Here is a 22361-nt window from a genome sequence, read left to right as displayed (position 1 = left end):
GACTTAATTATAATATAATAAACACAGAAATACGAGCCTTAGGTCATTAATATGGTCGAATCCGGAAACTATCATCTCGAAAACAAATGTTTTTTTCTTTCGGGTGGCTAAGTCTAAATATTCCTGTTAGGCATTGATGTTTATGGTTAGGTACATTGGTGCAACGACAGTACTTTTTTCGCAAATGCGCTTGTTAAATCAACACCCATTTGTCGAAGTAGGCTGTGATTCAATGAAAATTAACAGGCACCGCATCGATTATATGCAACACAGGACACGTTAGATAAACTAGTAATATCATCAACCATGTGTAGTTAACTAGTGATTATGTTAAGATCGATAGTTTTTAATAAGTCTAATGCTAGGTAGCAACTTACCTTTGCTTCTTGCTGCCCTCGCGTAACAGGTAGTCAGCCTGTTAATCCTTGTGGAGTGCAATGTAAGGCAGGTGGTTAGAGCGTTGGACTGGTAACCGAAGGTTGCAAAAACGAATCCCCCCTGAACAAGGCAGTTAACCCCAATTGTAAATAAGAAGTCATTGTAAATAAGAACGTGTTCTTAATCTGAGTTGCCTAGTTAAATAAAGGTGTAAAAAAAAAAAGTAAGAAAAAAAACATCGGCAAATCGGTGGCCAAAAATACCGATTACCGATTGTTATGAAAACTTGAAGTCGGCCCTAATTAATCGGCCAGTCCGATTAATCGGTCGACCTCTAGTAGAGACAGAGCTGCATTTCCTATTACCCTGTGACAAATACTCAGACCTAAGAGAATCTTTCTTTCCCAAAAGAATTTGAAACTATATAATATCTAATATTTATTGGGTGAAAAGCCAACTATGTGTCCAACTGCCACAACCTGAGGGACAGCCAGTGAAAAGTGTAACGTAATATCAATAATATTTCCCATTTAGTTTAGTCTTTCATATCATGTCATGTGTCTTCTCAGTCAGGTTGAGACTGGTCTACTACCGTTGCTTTAATGTATCATTATTCTCATTAATATTGTTGTTGTAGTTGTTGTTAATGGTGATCCCATGTCCACTACTACTACTAATATTTATGCCTTACTACAGTGCCTTGCAAAAGTATTCACCCCCTTGGCATTTTTCCTATTTTGTTTCATTACAACTTGTAATTTAAATTGATTTTTATTTGGATTTCATGTAATGGACAAAATAGTCCAAATTGGTGAAGTGAAATGAAAAAAATAATTTGTTTCAAAACAAAACATTCCAAAAAATAGAAAATGGAAAAGTGGTGTGCGCATATGTATTCACCGCCTTTGCTATGAAGCCACTAAATAAGATCTGGTGCAACCAATTACCTTCAGAAGTCACATAATTAGTTAAATAAAGTCCACCTGTGTACAATCTAAGTGTCACATGATCTGTCACATGATCTCAGTATATATATACACCTGTTCTGAAAGGCCCCAGAGTCTGCAACACCACTAAGCAAGGGGAAACACCAAGCAAGCAGCACCATGAAGACCAAGGAGCTCTCCAAACAGGTCAGGGACAAAGTTGTGGAGAAGTACAGATCGGGGTTGGGTTATAAAAAAATATCATAAACTTTGAACATCCCACTGAGCATCATTAAATCCATTATTAAAAAATGGAAAGAATATGGCACCACAACAAACCTGCCAAGAGAGGGCCGCAAACCAAAACTCACAGACCAGACAAGGTCATTAATCAGAGAGGCAACAAAGAGACCAAAGATAACCCTGAAGGAGCTGCAAAGCTCCACAGCGGAGATTGGAGTATCTGTCCATAGGACCACTTTAAGCCGTACATTCCACAGAGCTGGGCTTTACGGAAGAGTGGCCAGAAAAAAAGCCATTGCTTAAAGAAAAGAATAAGCAAACACATTTGGTGTTCGCCAAAGGGCATGTGGGAGACTCCCCAAACATATGGAAGAAGGTACTCTGGTCAGATGAGAATAAAATTGAGCTTTTTGGCCATCAAGGAAAACGCTATGTCTGGCGCAAACCCAACACCTCTCATCACCCCGAGAATACCATCCCCACAGTGAAGCATGGTGGTGGCAGCATCATGCTGTGGGGATGTTTTTCATTGGCAGGGACCGGGAAACTGGTCAGAATTGAAGGAATAATGGATGGCACTAAATACAGGGAAATTCTTGAGGGAAACCTGTTTCAGTTTTCCAGAGATTTGAGACTGGGACGGAGCTTCACCTTCCAGCAGGACAATGACCCTAAGCATACTGCTAAAGCAACACTCGAGTGGTTTAAGGGGAAACATTTACATGTCTTGGTATGGCCTAGTCAAAGCCCAGACCTCAATCCAATTGAGAATCTGTGGTATGACTTAAAGATTGCTGTGCACCAGCGGAACCCATCCAACTTGAAGGAGCTAGAGCAGTTTTGCCTTGAAGAATGGGCAAAAATCCCAGTGGCTAGATGTGCCAAGCTTATAGAGACATACCCCAAGAGAATTGCAGCTGTAATTGCTGCAAAAGGTGGCTCTACAAAGTATTGACTATGTGGGGGAGAATTGTTATGCACGGTCAAGTTTTCAGTTTTTTTGTCTTATTTCTTGTTTGTTTCACAATAAAAAATATTTGGTATCTTCAAAGTGGTGTGCAGGTTGTCTAAATCAAATGATACAAACCCCCCCAAAAATCTATATTAATTCCAAGTTGTAAGGCAACAAAATAGGAAAAATGCCAAGGGGGTGAATACTTTCGCAAGGCACTGTAGGCTTGTCAATAAAGTCTACTGAATTGAATTGAAATTGAGAAAGAGAGAGACCGAGAAAAAAGTGAGGTAAAGACAGAGAGAGGGGGAGAGAAGGGAGAGAGAAAAGGGGGAGAGGAGGGAGAAAGGGGGGAGAGAGATGAAAAGGAGAGAGAATTCCAGAGAGACAGAGAGGTATTGTTGTCCCTCTTTCCACTAGTCATCACCTGTAGACCAATGTCACCATGTCTGAGGTCAAGCTCAGACATGGTAGAGAATGACTGCACCCTTTTCTGTAAGAAGTGAGTGTGTGTGTTGAGCCTGTGTGTGTATTTCAAACCTGTTTGTGTGTGTGTTTTGTGACTGTTTGGTGTGCCAGGCACCACTGCTCGTCTTTCTACTCCGCCGCTATGCTTGATAGGCTAGTTGAGCAAATCTGCCCTGTGTTTCTGACTGGCTGACTGGTTTGCTGACTGGCTGGCTGACCGGCTGACTATTTGGTTGCCATGACATGTAGTCACATGGCGCTTCTCTAGTGGACTCCAGTCCACACTCACCTAGACAGACAGCAACCAGAGACATCTCTCTTTCTCTCTCTAGTGGACTCCAGTCCACACTCACCTAGACAGACAGCAACCAGAGACATCTCTCTTTCTCTCTCTCTCTCTGCAACTTACTCTTGTAGATGTATCTGTCTCTCCAACTCTATCCTCATATGCCTCTTCAGTCAATGTGTGTGTGACTGACTTACCATTAGAGGGAGGGCTCTAGACTGTCTTACCATTACAGGGAGGGCTCTAGACTGTCTTACCATTTAAAGGAGGGCTCTAGACTGTCTTACCATTAGAAGGAGGGCTCTAGACTGTCTTACCATTAGAGGAAGGGCTCTAGACTGACTTACCATTAGAGGAAGGGCTCTAGAGTGACTTACCATTAGAGGGAGGTCTCTAGACTGTCTTACCATTAGAGGGAGGGCTCTAGACTGACTTACCATTAGAAGGAGGGCTCTAGACTGTCTTACCATTAGAGGGAGGGCTCTAGACTGACTTACCATTAGAGGAAGGGCTCTAGACTGACTTACCATTAGAGGGAGGGTTCTAGACTGACTTACCATTAGAGGGAGGGCTCTAGACTGACTTACCATTAGAGGAAGGGCTCTAGACTGTCTTACCATTAGAGGGAGGGCTCTAGACTGTCTTACCATTAGAGGGAGGGCTCTAGACTGACTTACCATTAGAGGGAGGGCTCTAGACTGTCTTACCATTAGAGGGAGGGCTCTTGACTGACTTACCATTAGAGGAAGGGCTCTAGACTGACTTACCATTAGAGGGAGGGCTCTAGACTGACTTACCATTAGAGGAAGGGCTCTAGACTGACTTACCATTAGAGGAAGGGCTCTAGACTGACTTACCATTAGAGGGAGGGCTCTAGACTGACTTACCATTAGAGGGAGGGCTCTAGACTGACTTACCATTAGAGGGAGGGCTCTAGACTGACTTACCATTAGAGGGAGGGCTCTAGACTGACTTACCTTTAGAGGAAGGGCTCTAGACTGACTTACCATTAGAGGGAGGGCTCTAGACTGACTTACCTTTAGAGGGAGGGCTCTAGACTGACTTACCATTAGAGGGAGGGCTCTAGACTGACTTACCTTTAGAGGGAGGGCTCGAGACTAACTTACCCTTAGAGGGAGGGCTCTAGACTGACTTACCTTTGGAGGGAGGGCTCTAGACTGACTTACCTTTAGAGGGAGGGCTCTAGACTGACTTACCATTAGAGGGAGGGCTCTAGACTGACTTACCTTTAGAGGGAGGGCTCTAGACTGTCTTACCATTAGAGGGAGGGCTCTAATGACTTACCATTAGAGGGAGGGCTCTAGACTGACTTACCATTAGAGGGAGGGCTCTAGCATGTTCAGGTAATGTATGATGGATATTTTTGATGTTGCAGCGATGAATTTGCCTGCAATTTGTCCTAGGCTATATGCTATATAATACATCACCTGAGGAAGTGGGAACTCAAAACACATTAGCTAGATTGCTAAGTCTAAATACGATATTGTTGCTAGATAGCCAACAATTGATCGAACAGTGAATTTAATTTAATGTCCTATAAAGATGTTGTAATGGCAGGCCTATTCACCCAAAATGGCGCACTCCGCTCCACTGGGGCATCATCTGGATGTGGAAATACTTTTATGCACAAATATTGTTATAATAACCATCATATGGCAGGTAGCCTAGTGGTTAGAGTGTAGAGGCGGCAGGTAGCCTAGTGGTTAGAGTGTAGAGACGGCAGGTAGCCTAGTGGTTAGAGTGCAGAGACGGCAGGTAGCCTAGTGGTTAGAGTGTAGGGACGGCAGGTAGCCTAGTGGTTAGAGTGTAGGGACGGCAGGTAGCCTAGTGGTTAGAGTGTAGGGACGGCAGGTAGACTAGTGGTTAGAGTGTAGGGACGGCAGGTAGCCTAGTGGTTAGAGTGTAGGGACGGCAGGTAGACTAGTGGTTAGAGTGTAGGGACGGCAGGTAGACTAGTGGTTAGAGTGTAGGGGCGGCAGGTAGCCTAGTGGTTAGAGTGTAGGGACGGCAGGTAGACTAGTGGTTAGAGTGTAGGGACGGCAGGTAGCCTAGTGGTTAGAGTGTAGGGACGGCAGGTAGCCTAGTGGTTAGAGTGTAGGGACGGCAGGTAGACTAGTGGTTAGAGTGTAGGGACGGTAGGTAGCCTAGTGGTTAGAGTGTAGGGACGGCAGGTAGCCTAGTGGTTAGAGTGTAGGGACGGCAGGTAGACTAGTGGTTAGAGTGTAGGGACGGCAGGTAGCCTAGTGGTTAGAGTGTAGGGGCGGCAGGTAGACTAGTGGTTAGAGTGTAGAGGACGGCAGGTAGCCTAGTGGTTAGAGTGTAGGGACGGCAGGTAGACTAGTGGTTAGAGTGTAGGGACGGCAGGTAGACTAGTGGTTAGAGTGTAGGGGCGGCAGGTAGACTAGTGGTTAGAGTGTAGGGACGGCAGGTAGCCTAGTGGTTAGAGTGTAGGGGCGGCAGGTAGCCTAGTGGTTAGAGTGTAGGGACGGCAGGTAGACTAGTGGTTAGAGTGTAGGGGCGGCAGGTAGACTAGTGGTTAGAGTGTAGGGGCGGCAGGTAGACTAGTGGTTAGAGTGTAGGGACGGCAGGTAGACTAGTGGTTAGAGTGTAGGGGCGGCAGGTAGACTAGTGGTTAGAGTGTAGGGGCGGCAGGTAGACTAGTGGTTAGAGTGTAGGGACGGCAGGTAGCCTAGTGGTTAGAGTGTTGGACTAGTAACCGTAAAGGTTGCTAGATTGAATCCCCGAGCTGACAAGGTAAAAATCTGTCGTTCTGCACCTGAACAAGGCAGTTAACCTACTGATCCTAGGCTGTCATTGTAAATAAGAATTTATTCTTAACTTGCCAAGTTACATTTAAAAAAAATGTTTTATTGAGTCACGTTATGGGGTCCTTCCACTACGACTCACCGGGAAAGCATGCCTTTTATTAGGCTACAGATGAAATAACTTATGAACGTCACAGGGTGGTGAATGTGCACGGTGACGAGCTTGATGCTGCTTTCTAATAAATACAGAGGGTCTTATTCTGGTGACATGATGATCGATGCTTGGCTGCCGTTTGACAAATTAAAATAATCTCGCTCTTTTGTCCAAAGTAATGTCATTATGTAGACTGGTCTACACAGAGTCTCTGATGGCTAGAGCACACGTGCCAAGACCAGAGTGGGCACATTTCCTATTTACAGTTTGACAATTGCTGACATGATTTCTGAAACTGTGGTTCCTTTAGACTTCACACACAACCTCACACATCTCTTGCAAAACCAAACACTTCATTCCAAACTATTTTACAGTTTTCCACGATTGTTTACACACGTTTGCTGAATCTTTCGCCCATTTTCCCAAAAACTCTTAACACAAAGCTCCAAAATGCAAACCTCTACAAATCTTTAGCAAAAGCAAACACTGCATTCATAACTGTTCTCAGTACGTTTTTTTTTTTGGCATCAAAATGACACACGCGTCATATGAATAGATCTGTCTACCAACCAACAACACACTGATGTGCTCAACACTACTATGAATATCCCATCAGTACGTTTATGCCTTTTGCATTGTCAGTGTTACACTGTAGCTGGTTGTAAAAGATTATTTATGTATACATTAATGTAACAAACACACAAATGCAAAACAGTAACAAAAACATAATTTATTTCCAAAATGCAGAATTGTGTTTTATATGAAACACTTTCCAAACCCAATAGGAGAAAACCAGGAAAAACATTCAATAAGATAAGTTTTTCTGTACAAAAACAAAAAATGAAAGTGGCTCATTCTTTCAAAACTCTAAACACAAAAAGACAAAAACACATGCAAAATGTAAAAAAATTCGGCTGCATCCTGCCTGCTATTTGACATGAGGCTGCATCCTGCCTGCTATTTGACATTAGGCTGCATCCTGCCTCCGATTTGACATTAGGCTGCATCCTGCCTCCGATTTGACATTAGGCTGCATCCTGCCTCCGATTTGACATTAGGCTGCATCCTGCCTCCGATTTGACATTAGGCTGCATCCTGCCTCCGATTTGACATTAGGCTGCATCCTGCCTGCTATTTCGGTCTAGCCACAGCACCTCATCTACATCACAAGCGATGTTCTCTCTGGCGAAACAGCAGGGAAAGAATCTTCTGGAGTGACGGATCCAGCTGCCGAATGCCCCCACGTCAACTACACCACATCCATCCTCCATTGCCTGGAGGAGAAGCATGCGTGCGAGGGGATTGGCGGTCATACACCTTCCATCGCCATGCCGGAAAAAAACTCTTCAATTGGGTTTAGGAATGGGGAATATGGTGGGAGGTATAGAACAATAAATTGTAGGTGGTCGATGAATCAGTTGTGGACCAGAGCAGCCCGGTGGAAACTCACGTTGTCCCAGATGACAACATACCTGGGCTGCTCTGGTCCACCATCTGCTCGGCTGGAATGAGGATGCCATGTAGTGTGTCCAGGAATGTGATGAGACGGGCGGTGTTGTAGGGACCAAGGTTGGCATGGTGATGGAGGACGCCTTGCTGGCTAACGGCTGCACATGGTGATATTCCATCCACGCTGTCCAGGGACATTCACTATGGCACGGTGGCCAATAATGTTCTGTCCCCATCCCCTTCTTTAGGCTAGGTTGAAGCCAGCCTTATCAATGTAAATATAAACATGCTGAATTGCAGCGGCATCCAGCTCCAAGACTCTGAAACAGACAAGACAAAATGTGACAGACCTAGAGCAGTCAATATGGTGAGGCACAGTACACTGGATTTATTTTTATTTATTTATTTAACCAGGAAGGGCTCATTGAGATTTAAAATCTATTTTTCAAGAGCGTCCTGGCCAAGATAGGCAGCACCAAGTCATTACAAAAATTATAGACAAACATGAAAAACTACAAGTAATCTAGTAAAAACCATAGAATTCACAAGAGTATAACAAAATCAAAAACAGCAAATTAAAAACATTGACAGGTCAGGGAATCAGTCTCAAGATCATTCATCGGTGATTTAAAAAATACAAAAAAAAAGAAATGACATTGTTACAGTGCAGATATGATAATAAATTCACAGTATAGTACTTACTTGCACATATTCATAGTCCTGTTCTTTAACCCTCTGAGTTTCGCTCAAATAGCACCCTGTAGACCTGTTTCATCCCGGATTTGGTTGTGCTGTAATACACGGTCCAATGTAGACAAGCCCACCTGGTGAATGTTATTGAATATTGTGTTGTCTGCAATTATGTGGTTCTGCATTTCTCGTAGTCCAACGGTATTGTTTGCCACCATGTTCACAATAGCGGTCTCCTGTTCTGGTGTGAACAGCCGGTGTCTTCTACCATGGCCTGGCCATCTCTCAGTTCTACAGAAGATCCACAAATACGATATGATTGGTTACAGTAAGATAATCTATTTTGTTTCAATATGAAATGACATTAATGTAACATCGGCCATCAATCACTGAGTAACATAGGCCTACTGAGATGTCGGACTGCAGTATACTACAGTATACATACATAAAGAGCGTAGTGTAGATGGTAGGTAACGTACCGGTTGTCATTTCTGAATGTACGGATGATAGATGTAACCGTGTAGCGGCTCAGGTTGGGCTGAACTCTCTGCCCAGCCTCCCTCATACTCAATCCATGGTTGAGCACATGGTCAACCAATGTGGCCCTGATCTCATTTGAGACGACTGTCCTTCCTCGTCCTCGTCCTCGTCCTCATCCTCCTCTCACTCCTTCACCTCTAGCTCTTGCTTCACCACTGACTTCCATTTTCCTCCAAAACAGGAGAGCTCATCTGTGGCCTTTTATAGTGCTTAAAGCTCTGATTTCTCAGTGAACAATTCAGCAACTAGTGTTTACACCTGTGAGTAGTGGGTGTAACCAATTGGTGTATAGAGCTTGGCATTGTGATTGGTGTTGCTTTCCAAAGGGACTAAAGAGATTTTAATTTTGAATATTGTGCCTAATGTAGAGAACCTGTTGTAGTGTTTTGCAAAAAGTGTGATGTAGAATTGAAAACTGAGTGTAAAGCAGGAATTGTGTCTTGCAGTTTTGCAGACTTGGTTTAGGGATTTGGTAGATGAGTTTCAGGTTTCGGTGATTGCGTTTCAACTTCCCATTTTAGTGTGTAAACAATTGGGAAAAACTGTAACTCTTCTCAAAATGGTGTTTTTGCATCAAAACTCTACACACAAACCATCAAATGATTAGCTCGTATACACGCCAACTACACACAGATGTGACAAATGTAAAACACTACTATCTTGTGTATTTTGCATGTTCAGTCTGCAGTGGAGTCCACGGCAGTTTGTCATAGAACTCACACCCACATGTATGTGCACAAATATATACAGCATGTACGCATATTCAGTATATATTTACACTATAAACAGAAATGCAAGGGGGGAAAAAATAAAATGTATTTCTTTCTCAAAACATTGTATTTTCCTCCAGATTTCAGGATGAACAGTAACAGACAAAACAAATACAGTAGAAGATAAACAAATAGGCTTGTCCCTTTCCTCCTCCTCGTCCTCTAACTCTCTCTCCAAAACCGGCCTTCATTGTTATTGTTATTGTTATTGTTATTGTTGTCCAAACCAAGAAAGCCAACCTAAAGCCTAAGCTCAAGCTCTGAATTCTAAGTGAAGAAATTAGCCATATAAGTGTTTTCACACATGAGCGTTGGGTATAGGTAACGGGTAAATGAGGTTGCGTGGCGTTTTTGAATGGCAGTGTTTTCCAAAAACAAAACAAAAGACGTGTTAGTTTTGAATGATGTGTCTAATGTAAATAACTGTGTGTTTTACAATTTACAAACTGAGTGTAAAGCAGATAATGTGCTTGCAGTTTTGCAGACTTGGTCTGAATATTGGGTACATGAGTTAATGGTTTCACTGAGTGTGCCTCAAGTACCACTTTTAGTGTATAAAGCGATTGAACAGATTTTATGGAGAGGTTAGATTATCTGCATTCAAATCTGTTGCCCATTGGATAGAAACCTAGTTAGTGATGCCCATTGGATAGAAACCTAGTTAGTGTTGCCCATTGGATAGAAACCTAGTTAGTGTTGCCCATTAGATGGAAACCTAGTTAGTGTTGCCCATTGGATGGAAACCTAGCTAGTGTTGTCCATTGGATAGAAACCTAGTTTGTGTTGCCCATTGGATGGAAACCTAGTTAGTGTTGCCCATTGGATGGAAACCTAGCCAATGTTGCCCATTGGATAGAAACCTAGCTAGTGTTGCCCATTGGATAGAAACCTAGTTAGTGTTGTCCATTGGATAGAAACATAGCCAGTGTTGCCCATTGGATAGAAACCTAGTTAGTGTTGCCAATTGGATAGAAACCTAGTTAGTGTTGCCCATTGGATAGAAACCTAGCCAGTGTTGTCCATTGGATAGAAACCTAGTTAGTGTTGTCCATTGGATAGAAACCTAGCCAGTGTTGTCCATTGGATAGAAACCTAGTTAGTGTTGCCCATTGGATAGAAACCTAGTCAGTGTTGTCCATTGGATAGAAACCTAGTTAGTGTTGCCCATTGGACAGAAACCTAGCCAGTGTTGTCCATTGGATGGAAACCTAGCCAGTGTTAACCATTGGATAGCAACCTAGCTAGTGTTGTCCATTGGATAGAAACCTAGCTAGTGTTGTCCATTGGATGGAAACCTAGCCAGTGTTAACCATTGGATAGAAACCTAGCTAGTGTTGCCCATTGGACAGAAACCTAGCCAGTGTTGTCCATTGGATGGAAACCTAGCCAGTGTTAACCATTGGATAGAAACCTAGCTAGTGTTGCCCATTGGATAGAAACCTAGCTAGTGTTGCCCATTGGATAGAAACCTAGCTAGTGTTGCCCATTGGATAGAAACCTAGTTAGTGTTGTCCATTGGATAGAAACCTAGCTAGTGTTGTTCATTGGATAGAAACCTAGCTAGTGTTGTCCATTGGATAGAAACCTAGTTAGTGTTGCCCATTGGATAGAAACCTAGTTAGAGTTGTCCATTGGATAGAAACCTAGTTAGTGTTGCTCATTGGATAGAAACCTAGTTAGTGTTGTCCATTGGATAGAAACCTAGCTAGTGTTGCCCATTGGACAGAAACCTAGCTAGTGTTGCCCATTGGATAGAAACCTAGTTAGTGTTGCCCATTGGATAGAAACCTAGTTAGTGTTGTCTATTGGATAGAAACCTAGCTAGTGTTGCCCATTGGATAGAAACCTAGTTAGTGTTGCCCATTATATAGGAACCTAGATAGTGTTGTCCATTGGATAGAAACCTAGCTAGTGTTGTCCATTGGATAGAAACCTAGCTAGTGTTGTCCATTGGATAGAAACCTAGCTAGTGTTGCCCATTGGATAGAAACCTAGCTAGTGTTGTCAATTGGATAGAAACCTAGCTAGTGTTGTCCATTGGATGGAAACCTAGCCAGTGTTGCCCATTGGACAGAAACCTAGCCAGTGTTGCCCATTGGATAGAAACCTAGCCAGTGTTGCCCATTGGATAGAAACCTAGCTAGTGTTGCCCATTGGATAGAAACCTAGCTAGTGTTGCCCATTGGATAGAAACCAAGCCAGTGTAGCCCATTGGATAGAAACCTAGTTAGTGGTGTGCATTGGATGGAAACCTAGCCAGTGTTGTCAATTGGACAGAAACCTAGCCAGTGTTGGCCATTGGACAGAAACCTAGCCAGTGTTGCCCATTGGATAGAAACCTAGCCAGTGTTGCCCATTGGATAGAAACCTAGTTAGTGTTGCCAATTGGATGGAAACCTAGGTAGTGTTGCCCTTTGGATAAAACCTAGCCAGTGTATTCCATTGGATAGAAACCTAGTTAGTGTTGTCCATTGGATGGAAACCTAGCCAGTGTTGCCCATTGGATAGAAACCTAGCCAGTGTTGCCCATTGGATAGAAACCTAGCCAGTGTTGTCCATTTGATAGAAACCTAGCTAGTGTTGTCAATTGGATGGAAACCTAGCCAGTGTTGCCCATTGGATAGAAACCCAGCTAGTGTTGCCCATTGGATAGAAACCTAGCCAGTGTAGCCCATTGGATAGAAACCTAGCTAGTGTTGGCCATTGGATAGAAACCTAGCCAGTGTTGCCCATTAGATAGAAACCTAGCTAGTGTTGCCCATTGGATAGAAACCTAGCCAGTGTTGCCCATTGGATAGAAACCTAGCTAGTGTTGCCCATTGGATAGAAACCTAGCCAGTGTAGCCCATTGGATAGAAACCTAGCCAGTGTTGTCCATTGGATGGAAACCTAGCCAGTGTTGTCCATTGGACGGAAACCTAGCCAGTGTTGCCCATTGGACAAAAACCTAGCCAGTGTTGCCCATTGGATAGAAACCTAGCCAGTGTAGCCCATGGGATAGAAACCTAGTTAGTGTTGTCCATTGGATGGAAAAGTAGTTAGTGTTGTCCATTGGATAGAAACCTAGCCAGTGTTGCCTATTGGATAGAAACCTAGCCAGTGTTGCCCATTGGATAGAAACCTAGCTAGTGTTGCCCATTGGATAGAAACCTAGCTAGTGTTGCCCATTGGATAGAAACCTAGCTAGTGTTGCCCATTGGATAGAAACCTAGCTAGTGTTGCCCATTGGATAGAAACCTAGCTAGTGTTGACCATTGGATAGAAACCTAGCTAGTGTTGCCCATTGGAGAGAAACCTAGCTAGTGTTGTCCATTGGATAGAAACCTAGCTAGTGTTGCCCATTGGATAGAAACCTAGCTAGTGTTGTCCATTGGATAGAAACCTAGCTAGTGTTCTCCATTGGATAGAAACCTAGCTAGTGTTGCCCATTGGATAGAAACCTAGCTAGTGTTGCCCATTGGATAGAAACCTAGCCAGTGTAGCCCATTGGATAGAAACCTAGCCAGTGTTGTCCATTGGATGGAAACCTAGCCAGTGTTGTCCATTGGACGGAAACCTAGTCAGTGTTGCCCATTGGACAAAAACCTAGCCCGTGTTGCCCATTGGATAGAAACCTAGCCAGTGTAGCCCATGGGATAGAAACCTAGTTAGTGTTGTCCATTGGATAGAAACCTAGTTAGTGTTGCCCATTGGATAGAAACCTAGCCAGTGTTGTCCATTGGATAGAAACCTAGTTAGTGTTGTCCATTGGATAGAAACCTAGCCAGTGTTGTCCATTGGATAGAAACCTAGCTAGTGTTGCCCATTGGATAGAAACCTAGCTAGTGTTGTCAATTGGATAGAAACCTAGCTAGTGTTGTCCATTGGATGGAAACCTAGCCAGTGTTGCCCATTGGACAGAAACCTAGCCAGTGTTGCCCATTGGATAGAAACCTAGCCAGTGTTGCCCATTGGATAGAAACCTAGCTAGTGTTGCCCATTCGATAGAAACCTAGCTAGTGTTGCCCATTGGATAGAAACCAAGCCAGTGTAGCCCATTGGATAGAAACCTAGTTAGTGGTGTGCATTGGATGGAAACCTAGCCAGTGTTGTCAATTGGACGGAAACCTAGCCAGTGTTGGCCATTGGACAGAAACCTAGCCAGTTTTGCCCATTGGATAGAAACCTAGTTAGTGTTGCCAATTGGATGGAAACCTAGCTAGTGTTGCCCTTTGGATAAAACCTAGCCAGTGTATTCCATTGGATAGAAACCTAGTTAGTGTTGTCCATTGGATGGAAACCTAGCCAGTGTTGCCCATTGGATAGAAACCTAGCCAGTGTTGCCCATTGGATAGAAACCTAGCCAGTGTTGTCCATTGGATAGAAACCTAGCTAGTGTTGTCAATTGGATGGAAACCTAGCCAGTGTTTCCCATTGGATAGAAACCCAGCTAGTGTTGCCCATTGGATAGAAACCTAGCTAGTGTTGCCCATTGGATAGAAACCTAGCTAGTGTTGACCATTGGATAGAAACCTAGCTAGTGTTGCCCATTGGATAGAAACCTAGCTAGTGTTGTCCATTGGATAGAAACCTAGCTAGTGTTGCCCATTGGATAGAAACCTAGCTAGTGTTGTCCATTGGATAGAAACTTAGCTAGTGTTGTCCATTGGATAGAAACCTAGCTAGTGTTGCCCATTGGATAGAAACCTAGCCAGTGTAGCCCATTGGATAGAAACCTAGCCAGTGTTGTCCATTGGATGGAAACCTAGCCAGTGTTGCCCATTGGATAGAAACCTAGCCAGTGTTGCTCATTGGATAGAAACCTAGCTAGTGTTGTCCATTGGATAGAAACCTAGCTAGTGTTGCCCATTGGATAGAAACCTAGCTAGTGTTGCCCATTGGATAGAAACCTAGCTAGTGTTGACCATTGGATAGAAACCTAGCTAGTGTTGCCCATTGGATAGAAACCTAGCTAGTGTTGTCCATTGGATAGAAACCTAGCTAGTGTTGCCCATTGGATAGAAACCTAGCTAGTGTTGTCCATTGGATAGAAACCTAGCCAGTGTTGTCCATTGGATGGAAACCTAGTTAGTGTTGCCCATTGGATGGAAACCTAGCCAGTGTTGTCCATTGGATAGAAACCTAGTTAGTGTTGCCCATTGGATAGAAACCTAGCCAGTGTAGCCCATTGGATAGAAACCTAGTTAGTGTTGCCCATTGGACAGAAACCTAGTTAGTGTTGTCCATTGGATAGAAACCTAGCTAGTGTTGCCCATTGGATAGAAACCTAGCTAGTGTTGCCCATTGGATAGAAACCTAGCCAGTGTAGCCCATTGGATAGAAACCTAGCCAGTGTTGTCCATTGGATGGAAACCTAGCCAGTGTTGTCCATTGGACGGAAACCTAGCCAGTGTTGCCCATTGGACAAAAACCTAGCCAGTGTTTCCCATTGGATAGAAACCTAGCCAGTGTAGCCCATGGGATAGAAACCTAGTTAGTGTTGTCCATTGGATGGAAACCTAGTTAGTGTTGTCCATTGGATAGAAACCTAGCCAGTGTTGCCCATTGGATAGAAACCTAGCCAGTGTTGCCCATTGGATAGAAACCTAGCCAGTGTTGCTCATTGGATAGAAACCTAGTTAGTGTTGTCCATTGGATAGAAACCTAGCTAGTGTTGCCCATTGGATAGAAACCTAGTTAGTGTTGCCCATTGTATAGAAACCTAGCTAGTGTTGTCCATTGGATAGAAACCTAGTCAGTGTTGTCCATTGGATAGAAACCTAGCTAGTGTTGTCCATTGGATAGAAACCTAGCTAGTGTTGACCATTGGATATAAACCTAGTTAGTGTTGTCCATTGGATAGAAACCTAGTCAGTGTTGTCCATTGGATAGAAACCTAGCCAGTGTTGTCCATTGGATGGAAACCTAGTTAGTGTTGCCCATTGGATGGAAACCTAGGCAGTGTTGTCCATTGGATAGAAACCTAGTTAGTGTTGCCCATTGGATAGAAACCTAGCCAGTGTAGCCCATTGAATAGAAACCTAGTTAGTGTTACCCATTGGACAGAAACCTTGTTAGTGTTGTCCATTGGATAGAAACCTAGTTAGTGTTGTCCATTGGATGGAAACCTAGTTAGTGTTGCCCATTGGATAGAAACCTAGCCAGTGTAGCCCATTGGATAGAAACCTAGTGAGTGTTGTCCATTGGATAGAAACCTAGCCAGTGTCGCCCATTGGATAGAAACCTAGCCAGTGTTGACCATTGGATAGAAACCTAGTCAGTGTTGACCATTGGATAGAAACCTAGTCAGTGTTGACCATTGGATAGAAACCTAGTTAGTGTTGTCCATTGGATAGAAACCTAGTTAGTGTTGACCATTGGATAGAAACCTAGTCAGTGTTGACCATTGGATAGAAACCTAGTCAGTGTTGACCATTGGATAGAAACCTAGTTAGTGTTGCCCAAATAATGGTTTTCGAACCAAAAAATCTGCAGGAATGTTGTATCGCCTAAACAACAAAATTACAGAGGTAAGCAAAATTGCTTCGGTGTTGGTAATTTTCTGTTTATTGTCCCAGCTCGCTGTCTACAGTGGGGCCAGCCAGGCAGGCAGGGCCGGTTTAAATGGGTGTAATTACACTAGAAGATGAGTTTATCGTCCCAGGTCTAGTGTCTACAGTGGGGCCAGCCAGGCAGGCAGACAGGCAGGGCCGGTTTAAATGGATGTAATTACACTAGAAGATGAGCAGCATTCCTTCCTAAGGGCAGAATGATTATAGAGCTCTACTCTCCACTGGGCTCCTGTAATTACAAATGACTCCCCCCCTCCTCTTCCCCCTCTTATAATGGTCTGCACTCCCTACCGCTCTGCTGTCTACTTCTCAACTCTGCCTCTCTCCTCTACTCACCTCCTCCCTATTCTGGCTACTGGTTTCCTACCGTTTACCCTACACTCTTAGAAAACAAGGTGCTACCTAGAGCCATAAAGGGTTATTCAATTGTCCTGACAAGAGAACCGTCCGAAAAAAGCTTATTTTGGTTCCAAGTGGAACCCTTTCACTAATACGAGGTTATCCACAACTACTGGCCTGGTCTCCATACCCCTCTACTCTCCACTCAGCTACTGGCCTGGTCTCCATACCCCTCTACTCTCCACTCAGCTACTGGCCTGGTCTCCATACCCCTCTACTCTCCACTCAGCTACTGGCCTGGTCTCCATACCCCTCTACTCTCCACTCAGCTACTGGCCTGGTCTCCATACCCCTCTACTCTCCACTCAGCTACTGGCCTGGTCTCCATACCCCTCTAATCTCCACTCAGCTACTGGCCTGGTCTCCATACCCCTCTACTCTCCACTCAGCTACTGGCCTGGTCTCCATACCCCTCTACTCTCCACTCAGCTACTGGCCTGGTCTCCATACCCCTCTACTCTCCATTCAGCTACTGGCCTGGTCTCCATACCCCTCTAATCTCCACTCAGCTACTGGCCTGGTCTCCATACCCCTCTACTCTCCACTCAGCTACTGGCCTGGTCTCCATACCCCTCTACTCTCCACTCAGCTACTGGCCTGGTCTCCATACCCCTCTACTCTCCACTCAGCTACTGGCCTGGCCTCCATACCCCTCTACTCTCCACTCAGCTACTGGCCTGGTCTCCATACCCCTCTACTCTCCACTCAGCTACTGGCCTGGTCTCCATACCCCTCTACTCTCCACTCAGCTACTGGCTTGGTCTCCATACCCCTCTAATCTCCACTCAGCTACTGTCCTGGTCTCCATACCCCTCTAATCTCCACTCAGCTACTGGCCTGGTCTCCATACCCCTCTACTCTCCACTCAACTACTGGCCTGGTCTCCATACCCCTCTACTCTCCACTCAGCTACTGGCCTGGTCTCCATACCCCTCTAATCTCCACTCAGCTACTGGCCTGGTCTCCATACCCCTCTACTCTCCACTCAGCTACTGGCCTGGTCTCCATACCCCTCTACTCTCCACTCAGCTACTGGCCTGGTCTCCATACCCCTCTACTCTCCACTCAGCTACTGGTCTCCATACCCCTCTACTCTCCACTCAGCTACTGGCCTGGTCTCCATACCCCTCTACTCTCCACTCAGCTACTGGCCTGGTCTCCATACCCCTCTACTCTCCACTCAGCTACTGGCCTGGTCTCCATACCCCTCTACTCTCCACTCAGCTACTGGCCTGGTCTCCATACCCCTCTACTCTCCACTCAGCTACTGGTCTCCATACCTCTCTACTCTCCACTCAGCTACTGGCCTGGTCTCCATACCTCTCTACTCTCCACTCAGCTACTGGCCTGGTCTCCATACCCCTCTACTCTCCACTCCTCTCCTCCTCTTTCCTCTCCTTCACTCCCTCACCCCATTCATACTGCACTCAACTCTAGTCTGCCTTTTCCAAAACTACTGGGTAACGCTTCTCTACTTCACTTCTCCTCTCCTCCTCTCATCCAGTCCTCCTCTCTGCTACTCTGGCTGATTACACCAGAAGATCATAACAGAGGACACACAGAGGACACACTGCCGTAGACTACAGATACGCAACCACACACTAACAACAGAGAGACAGACAGGTCTGACACATCAGAATGACTACAGACAGACTAAAAACCATATGAGTCAGCACAGCAGACACACTCACCCAACTCCTCCATCCACCTACTCATCCACCCCTCCACCCACATGTGTGTCTGCTGTCCTGTGTGTCTGCTGTCCTGTCGGCGCCCCATCAGGCCACGCCTACAGACGAGACAATCTGACAGGTCTTGCCGCAGGTAATTCAGAGGCCCTTCTCTCTGTCTCTCTCTTTCTCTCTCTCGTAATTCCCAGCCGCTTCCCACTCCTCCCTGTCCTCCCCCTCTGTTCTCTCCTCCCCCTTCTCTTCTCTCACCCACCCACCCCTCTTCTCTCACCCCCTTCTCTTCTCCCCCCTCTCCCAAGCCAGTCACCTTGCTCCTTAAACTCTTGCCCCAACCAAAACCATTGACACTGCTATCCCTTCAAGGATCCTGAGAGGTGTGTGTGTGTGTGTATGTGTGTGTATGTGTGTGTGTGTGTGTGTGTGTGTGTGTGTGTGTGTGTGTGTGTGTGTGTGTGTGTGTGTGTCACTCCCAACATTTTCACTTTGACAAAATACATAAAATGGGTCCATAGGATCCATTGGAACGTTTTTGTTGTTGTTGTGTGAGTGAGAACTTATTGGCTCAGTTGGTAGAGCATGGCGTTTGCAACGCCAGGGTTGTGAGTTCGATTCCCATGGGGGACCAGTATGGAAAAAATGTATGAAATGTATGTATTCACTACTGTAAGTCACTCTGGATAAGAGTGTCTGCTAAATGACTAAAATGTAAAATGACAAAAAATGAGTAGAGATGTTTGAGTTTTGTAATATAAAGATGCTTGTTTAATGAAGACAAAACATTGTTTCAGGGCATTTGAAACACAACTGTCTGTTGAACTGTTAAAGAGTTAGTGTGAGATCTTTCATCTAAACAGCTTGCTCGCTGTTCCTGTAGACTTTGTGTTAACGCTAGTCAGCAATAGGTCCAGAAACGACCTTCCACTTCCTTCAAACTCCACGCAGACACATACAAATGTTATCCATAAGTAGGGCTGTGACAGTCATGAACATTTGTCAACCCGTGATTGTCATGCAAATAACTGCCGGTCTCACGGTAACTGACCGTTAATGAACAGAAACACGTTTAGCATCCCCTGGCTTCAACACACTGATGCAGACCTTTGGAACATCTACATTTTAAAAAGTCTAATAAATCCATGTAATATAGCCTACATCTTCATAATAAATCCATTACTTATTTTAGACAGGTCTAAAGAAACATGATATGAGGAAGATGTAGTCTATTTCAGAAGAACAGAATAGCACACTCTGAGTTGTCCTTATGTTAGGTCCTGATCTGGCTATGCCATATGGCTGTGAGCTACACTAGTTCATTTAGCAGACAAGATTTGCTTAGAATTACTGTGGTATTATTTTATATAATTTTATAGTAAGAATAATACAATTGAACATAGCTGTATAAAATAGAGAGGATACTTTGTGAGTGCAAACATGGGGCTATTCTGTGTTGAGCGGGTAACAAAGAAACAGCTACTCCAATATGATTCATTTAGAGTTATAATGTAACTTTAGTTGTGATACAAACATTAGGCTATATGTTTATATTTTTGATATATTCTAAGGCTGCATGATGAGACTCTAATGATGATTTTGAAAAAAAATGCACGGGCCAGTTTTCTCTATGGGAACTTAGGTTTTATAGTGACGCATCTTTCCTACAACAGCTAAAAATGTAACACGTGTCTCCCAAAAAACAGCACGCAGACAGAACGGTCGCTAAGTGGATCGTTGGAGCATACTGTGTCAATACTGATCGGATGGAAAGAAAGGGAGTTTTCTCCATTCAAACCCTTTTCTTAACATAATAATTATTTCACAATACTGAAGACTGCAAATATTAAGGAGGCTTAATCTAATGTTTACCCAATAAACATGCACTAAATCACTGATTTAACACATCATTAAGCACACGTTAGGCTACACATCATTAAATATATTGAGACTAATTACAGACAGTGTCCTACAAGTAGCAAAATAGAACTCAATTGATTGATCATGAAATGTATTTCAATAGGATTGAAATAGGCTTATAGCCTACTGGTAATATATTTTAATGCAATCGTCTCATTTTTTGTTTGTATCAATTGCAAAGACATTGGCGACTTTGTATTTGTACTGTAGTCCAGTTTATTCTGAAGTTATCAGCAGTCAAACCAATCTGGTCTTCACGTATATAGCCTGCTATTATGTGGGTAACATTTGAATTTATTTACAATGAACAGAAATATGAAAGCAACATGTAAAGTGTCTGTTCCATGTTTCATGAGTTGAAATAAAAGATCCCAGAAATTATCCATACACACATTGTCTTTACAATATCCGTACAGTATCAGTATATACAGTATCAGTATATACAGTATCAGTATAAACAGTATCAGTATGTACAGTATCAGTATAAACAGTATCAGTATATACAGTATCAGTTTATACAGTATCAGTATAAACAGTATCAGTATTTCAGTATAAACAGTATCAGTATATACAGTATCAGTATAAACAGTATCAGTATGTACAGTATCAGTATATACAGTATCAGTATAAACAGTATCAGTATAAGCAGTATCAGTATATACAGTATCAGTTTATACAGTATCAGTATAAACAGTATCAGTATATCAGTATAAACAGTATCAGTATATACAGTATCAGTATATCAGTATAAACAGTATCAGTATATACAATATCAGTATATCAGTATAAACAGTATCAGTATATACAATATCAGTATATAAAGTATAAACAGTATCAGTATATACAGTATAAACAGTATCAGTATATCAGTATATACAGTATCAGTATATCAGTATATACAGTATCAGTATATACAGTATCAGTATATCAGTATATACAGTATCAGTATATACAGTATCAGTCTAAAGTTTGGACAAACTCATTCAACGGTTTTTCTTTATTTTGTGACTATTTTCTACATTGTAGAATGCCAAGAGTGTTGCAAAGCTGTCGTCAAGGCAAAGGGTGGCTACTTTGAAGAATCTCAAATATATATTTTGATTTGTTTAACACTTTTTTGGTTATTACATGATTCCATATGTGTTATTTCATAGTGTTGATGTCTTCACTTTTATTCTACAAATGTAGAAAATAGTAAAAAAAAATAAGAAAAACCCTGGAATGAGTAGGTGTGTCCAAACTTTTTTGGGCTGGTACTGTATATTATGCATGTCCCTGTATGAGTGAAATTAGTTCTGATTTATAATGGGCCATTATCATGCACCTGTCGGAACGGAGGCGGATTCAAAAATGTCATCTATGTGCTGGAATAGCAAATGGAGGACTATTTTCCCAGAGTTCATTTTCATGTCAGCCTGCTGTGATCCTGTTATAAAGCGAAGCAATGTACTTAATATTAGGAAAGTTGAGAAATAAATATAGTAGGCTTAGCCTATAGAAAGCTAATGGGATCCTCCTCTTTTTAATAGAGGCCATCAAAACTGTTTTCTTACTAAATTGCATAGTATAGTCTATAGAAATGTAGCACAACATGGGTTTACAGGAACACTTATTTCATTCCATGCATCAACCAGCTATGAGGAGCTGTCTGTCGCTGCGCCACACGTGATCTTATTTAGCTCAAACTCTGAACGCCAGGGCTCTCAGGAAGTGTTTCATTAGAGAACGTTGCCGGGTGTCCATTTGAGCTTATCAGCACCCGCTAGAGAACGTTGCCGGGCGTCGCTTTCAACTTATCAGAACCCACTAGAGAACGCTGCCGGGCGTCCCTTTCAGCCTATCAATACACGCTAGAGAATGTTTCCGGACGTCCGAGATATATAACAGTAACTTGTTGGTTGTATTAGACACTATTGTTCCCTTATACCAGTGCCTTTATGCATGAATCTTGTCTTCTCTTTATGCTTCGGGTCCACAGTCAGCACACAGCTTCGGGGCTTTGTGTGAGCAAGCCCCACAAACAAATTGGTTGCACTGCACACAGCTTTCATGGGCCTTGTTTTGTGTGCACCTGCCACAAATGTCGGATAATCTCCCTGAAGCAGTTCAGTGGCATGGTCTCTCTGAAGAGGTTCAGTGGCATGGTCTCTCTGAAGCGGTTCAATGG

Source organism: Salmo trutta, chromosome 2 (assembly GCF_901001165.1).
Source record: "Salmo trutta chromosome 2, fSalTru1.1, whole genome shotgun sequence".
Classification (NCBI taxonomy): domain Eukaryota; kingdom Metazoa; phylum Chordata; class Actinopteri; order Salmoniformes; family Salmonidae; genus Salmo; species Salmo trutta.
This window is presented reverse-complemented; position numbering follows the sequence as displayed.